Source organism: Meleagris gallopavo, chromosome 18 (assembly GCF_000146605.3).
Source record: "Meleagris gallopavo isolate NT-WF06-2002-E0010 breed Aviagen turkey brand Nicholas breeding stock chromosome 18, Turkey_5.1, whole genome shotgun sequence".
In the NCBI taxonomy this organism is placed as follows: domain Eukaryota; kingdom Metazoa; phylum Chordata; class Aves; order Galliformes; family Phasianidae; genus Meleagris; species Meleagris gallopavo.
The window spans coordinates 1-6,234 of NC_015028.2; the positions used below are offsets into that span (position 1 = coordinate 1).

Sequence of the window (6,234 nt, forward strand, 5' to 3'; positions counted from 1 at the left end):
TTTCACCCCCAAATACCCCTTTTTCTCCCAGAAATTCCTCTCCCCAAAAATACAACTTTTTCTCCCCGATACACCTGTTTTTTACTCGAAAAATATGGCTTTCCCTCCCAGAAATACCTGTTTTTACCCAAAGATATGCCTTTTTCCCCCAACTTCGTCACGCTGTTGGGAACTAGAGCTGCAGAGCTATTCAATGCACGTCGGGGGACGGCAGGAAGAGGGGTGGAGATTTGACTGTCATAAAGATTAGGAAACTAACAGCATCTCCAGACAATTGGGATCAAGATACCTGGGGCGACGTTGAGTTCAGTGGCCCCAGAAGAGGCCAATTCTTGGCTTTCTATCACGTCCTTTCATACAGAAAGGGCCGTAGGACCCCAAGGGTGGTCAGTCACGATGTGCACTGAGAACAATGCCTCGGGATCCGTTACCACTGACAAATTTGTAAGGGAGATACGGGAGAGAACCAGACGAAATAGGAACAGAATGGCTGTTATCACTACACTTAAGTGGTGCAGACCAGATTGTGCTCAGAGAGGATGAAGCAAACTGCCGCTGTGGTCTGGGAGTGTTGTTCAGGTCCCGATGCACCTCTATCACCAGCCATGTGGTGCATCAGGCTGGGAAAATAGACCCCATGGAGAGAGGTGAGCCCCCTGCAACCCATTCGAACCCTAAGTGAGCTTCCCACAGTCATCAGAAACCTGCCTGCATACAAGCAGTGCACAAACATGGGGCTAGTGATGTTCCGTTACCTGCTCTGCATATCTCACAGCACTTAACCCGCTGATTAGACAAAACCCCAGCAATCCTTAAACCCCATCGAGCTGAAAAAATGAGATCAGAACAGACTCAAAACGTGATTTATTACACGATAAGGGTGCACAGAAAGCCCTTAACTCTGCATGGTTGGAATCAGTGCATGGCGCTCTTAACTACAGACAAACCAAGCTCACGAAATGGGATGATGGAGGTGCATACAAACCAAGTTCGGAGCTTCACGTTGGAGATTGTGATGCAAGAACCATGAAAGAAGGAACAGAGGCTGTGAACCAGAAGGTAGTGAGCTTAAAAAGATTTGCTAATAAGATCTGGAGAATGAAGAACCTCCTTATGGAAAAGGACATGAGCTCTGGGCATTCCCACAACGGCAATGCTCGGTCAGCCAACCAGCATTCTCCTGGAGCTGATTGAAGCATTCCAGAAGTGAGGGAGCAGTTAAAGAAATAGCTGTATATCAGTCCTTCCATCATCATATCAGACAAAGGGAGAGAACCCCTTCATCTCCCTTATAGAAGGGAAAAAGGGCATCGTAAAGACAAACAGCAGATACAGCTGCTCTAATCCAGTTTGGGGTCCCCCCAAAAAAGGGTGAAGCTCACAGCCCTGAAATAAAGAAGGAATTACGCACGCCATTCCAAGGGCTCACCCCATCCTCCAAAGGAAGCAGTCTCCAGGAGCAGATGCTGCCCTTACAGCTCCCACTCCTTAAATGTGGTCAGGATACTCCCATAAAAGGAGGAGATCGCAGCCCTGAAATAAAGGGGGAACCACTTACCCCCTTCCCAAGGACTGATGCTCACCCACCCATGGGAGGCAGTCTCTAGAGATAAATGCTGCTCTTACAGCTGCCAGCACTTATGTGTGATCAGGACGACCCAAAAACGGGGGAGATCACGGCCCTAAGATAAAGAAGGGATCACTCACCCTTTCCCAAGGACCAGACCTCACCACGCGCTCTAAAGGAGACAGCTGCTAGAGAAACGTAACACCTTTAAGGCTGCCAGCCCTTAAATGGGGTCAGGATATCCCAAAAAAAGGAGAGATTGCAACCCTGAAATAAAGAAGGAATCACACCCCATTCCAAGGGCTCACCCTACACTCTAAAGGAAGCAGCCTCCAGGTACAGCAGCTGCTCCTTCTCCTGCCAGCCCTTAAACGTGGTCAGGAGCCCCCCAAAAAGGGAGATCGCAATCCAGCAATAAATAAGGAATCAATTACCCCATTCCAAAAACAAACACTCACCCCACACCCCAAAGCAAGCAGTCTCCAGGTAGAGATGCCCTTACAGTTTCCAGCCCGTGAAAGCAGTCGGGATCCCCAAAAAGGAAAAGATGACAGCCCTACAACTAAGCAAGACTCACTCACCCATTCAAAAGGCCAGAACTCACATCAACACTCCTAAAGAGGCAGGTAGAGATGCTGCCCTTATGGTCCCCATCCCTTAAATGTGGTCAGGGAGGGTTGGAGCTCAGCCCTATCCGGTCCCATGGGTGAATTGCTTCCACCTGTGCTCACAGGGCCGGCTACACTCCTCACCAGGTGCTCAATCACTGCTTTAGGCTGTGACCTCACGGTTCCCATACAGGCACGAAGCACAAAAAAAGACTAATAACAAGCAGGCAGTTGGATCTGCCTGCCCGGCAATGCAGGGAGGTTTGTCAGTGGATGAACAACGATGGGACACACGTTTGATGGGAAAATCAAAGGAGAGAAGCTGCAGTGGGGATGAAAGACAAAGTGTCCTTTGAAGCAGGGGACGCCCTGCTGGTGCTGCCTATTGCATCCTCTGGGACACGGGGGCATGGAGGGGACACGAGAACATGGAGGGGGACACAGGAACGAGGAGGGGACACAGGAACGAGGAGGGGACACGGTGACATGGGGGACACGGTGCTGAGCTTGTTCTTTCTCTTTTTTTTTTGTGGTTCGCTGTCTCTCTAGGGTCAGATAGTAATAGAGCACTTTAAGGGAGGTTCTGCTTCTTGTTTACAGGGATTATGGTGACACTGGGGTGATGTTGGGGGGTGATGGAGGTTCACTGGGGTTTAACATCAAGGGGTGATGCTGTTGCAGAGGTGGGAAGGGATGTTGGAGGGTGATGTCGGGGTATCGCTGGGGGGTAACATCAGGGAGTGTCGCTGAGGGATGATAACACTGGGAGTGATGCTGGGGTATTGGTGGGGTTTAATGTCAAGGAGTGCTGCTTGAGGGGAGATACTGGAGTGACAGTGGTGCTGGAGGGATGTTGGGGGTGCTATGAAGCAGTGACAATTGTTAGGAGGTGATGATGTTGCGGCGACACTAGGGTGATGTTAGGGAGTGATGTGGTATCACCGGGGGGTGACCTCAGGTAGTGATGTTGGGGGGTTGCACTGGGGTGACGTTGGGGTGACCTTGGATGATAATAGGGAGTAAATCTGGGGGGGTGATGGTATCACTCAGGGCTTTCAACAGGGAGTGATACTGGAGGCTGACACTAGGGGGTGATACTGGAGTGATGTCAGGATATTACCGGGGGGTGACATTGTTGGGGTGAGGCTGCGGGATGATGCTAGAGTGACATCAGGGGTGATATTTATTGCTGGGGAGTGATGTTGGGGTATCTCTAGGGGATGACATCACAGAGTGACATTGTTCAGGGGCTACTGAAAGGTGATACTGCCATGAGACGGGGGTGACACTTTCGGGTTGTCATGGGAGTGATGTTGGTGGGTGATATTGGGTATCACTTGGGGGGGACATTGTGAGGGGGTGGCACGGGGGTGATATGAGGCACGATTGTGGGGGGTGATGTTGGGGTGTCCCTTCAGGGTGACATTTGGGGATGACACTGGGGTCACGTTGTGGGGGTGGCACTGGGGGGGGGGGTGGCATTGTTGGGTGGTGATGGGGGATCACTGGGGTTGATATCAAGGAGTGATGCTGGGGTGATGTTGGGGTATTGCTGGGCGGTGTCGTTGTTGGGGTGATGCTGGAGGTGACCTGGCTGCCTGTCCCCACAGCCCCAGTGAAGCACCAGAGACGCTGGGTGACAACACGGTGACATAGAGCATCCCCGTGCACTACAGGGCGGGGATGGTGGCCACCTGGTGAGGTGTGAGAACACCCCTGGACTCCCCTGCACCCCACAGTCCCCAAAGGGGTTCCTGGAATTGGGAACACCCCTGTGACCCACATGGACTCCCCTCATCCCTCCAAGCTCGACATCTCCACCTCATACCTTAACTTCATCTCAAGACAGACCTGCATTGCTGTGGCACCGCTACCACGTGCAGCCCCCCACAGCCCCCTGCCTCACTGATCTCGCAGACTTCCCTCACTGGCTCCTAGCCCCGCTGATCCCACTTAAAATCATAGAATTGCTCAGGTTGGAAAAGACCCTTGTCCTGTCACCAGTGAGAATAGACCAACCCCGCTCCCACTGCAATCACCTTTCAGGTATTTGGAGAGAGCAATCAGATCTTCCCTCACCCTCTTCTTCCTCGGTCTAAACAACTCCATTTCCTTCAGTCGCTCCTCACAGGGCGTATTCTCTAAGCCTGAAGGGCTTGTGAAACAAACCTTGTTGCCTTCCTTTGGACCTGTCCCAGCAGCTCAATATCCCTTCTGCATTGAGGTGCCCAAAACTGAACACTCAAGGTGAGGCCTCACCAATGTCGAGTACAGGGCCAGGATGACTTCCCTAGTTCTGCTCATCCTTTCTGACCGGCTCATATTCAGCCCACTGTCCATCAGCACACCAAGGTCCCTTTCCATCACGCAGCTTTTTCCAGCCACTCCTCCCAAAGCCTGTAGGGTTGCCTGGGGTTGTTGTGACCAAAATGCAGGACCTGACGCTTGGCCCTATTGAAACTCATGCATTTTGCCTCAGCCCATTGATCCAGTCTGCCCAGCTCCCTCTGTAGTGCCTTTCTACCCTCTGGCAGATCAACACCCAGTTTGATGTCGTCTGTGAACTTATTGAGGGTGCACTCAGTCCCCTCATCAAGATAATCGATGAAGGTGTTAAATAGCAGCGGCCCCAATACTGAGCCTGGGGGGCACCACCTGTGACTGGCTGCCAACTGGATTTAACTCCATTGAGCGCAACTCTTACTTGATTTACCCCACTAATCTCACAGTTCCTCCCCACAATTCCCCTTCACTCCTTTTCCCCAAATTCTGTTCCAGGTGCAGACAGTGCTGCCCTCCACCCCAACCTCACTGCCCCACATAATGCCCCTTGACCTGGCGTGGTCGCCCCACATCTGCGGGGTGAGCCCAACAGCGCTGCCCCACAGCTTCTCATGGTGCCCATCCCGCACTGTAAAGCTGGGCTGGGGAGGGGTGGTGGGTCTGGGGGTCACTATGGGGTGTGGGAGTCGATGTGGGGGATGGGGTGCTATGGGGTCATACAGGTCACACTCACCAGCACTACTGCAGCGGTCCCTGCCTGCGGAACATCACCGTGAGGCTGTGGAAGCTGCTCATGCAGGATGATGTAGTTGTATCCTCCACCTCCTGCTGGAATGTGTGGGGCAGCTGAGAACCTGGTAGCCCCCAATCCCCACAATCGGCCCCACACCTCAGCCCCAATCCCTGCATCCGGCCCCAAACCCCCCCACCTCAGCCTCAAACCTGTCTCCAAACCCAAGGTCCAGATGGATCCTCTGCCCTACAACCTGAAGTCTGGGCCCCGTGCCCCAAACCCTGCATTCTGGCTCCTGGGCTCCACACCACGTCCTGAACCCCAATTCCATCCCCGGGTTCAGATTCGGGTTTCAGGATGGGGGGGGAGAAGGGGGCAGGGGGATGGATGCGGGTGTGGAGTCCGGGTTTGGTGCTTGGGGCCCGGAAGTGGGGTGGGGGAAAAAAGGTGCGGGGCGTGAGGAACGAGGGGGGCGTTTTGGGGCCGGATTTTGAGTCACATCCCACCGGAATGAGGGGCCATAACAAGGACAAATTATCACGCATGCGCAAGTTCCAGCACAGAAGTACGCATGCGCCATCTCCAGCAGACGACTACGTATGCGCAGATTTTGGCACCGAATTACGCATGCGCCGGTTCACACACAGCAGTACGCATGCGCCAGTTTCGGCACAACAATACGCATGCGCCAGTTTTGGCACTGCACTACGCATGCGCTCTTATCGATATTTCACTTGTTTTACGTTTAAAGGCCAGCGTGTAAATACTTCAGTATTTGGTTACCTAAAGTTGTGAACCGCGGTGCACCACTGAGCACTACAGATCAGCGGGGGAGGGGGGAGGGTCTGAGGGGGCCAGCGCGCACACTGCGCTCCAGGAGCTCCTCTGATCCCCCACCGCCTCCCAAAGCCGCTACCACCGCTTCCGCCCTCGTCACGGCGCGGTGCAGTTCCGCACTTTGGCCGCGCGGTGGCAGTAGAGACCGCGGAAAGGGCTTCTCCTGTGGGTCCTGTTCTGATTTGAAGTGAACACAAAGTTAAACG

The 6,234-nt window shown here is 53.4% G+C and overlaps 1 long non-coding RNA gene across 1 annotated transcript; it reads right to left on the bottom strand.

The window, feature by feature from the left end:
* Positions 1–848: 848 nt before the first annotated feature.
* Positions 849–5,691, bottom strand: LOC104913617. The gene is made up of 2 exons (XR_002120501.1): positions 5,192–5,691; positions 849–1,533 (listed from the first exon to the last, which is right to left on the bottom strand). It is a non-coding gene; the product is annotated as an uncharacterized LOC104913617 (long non-coding RNA).
* Positions 5,692–6,234: the final 543 nt, after the last annotated feature.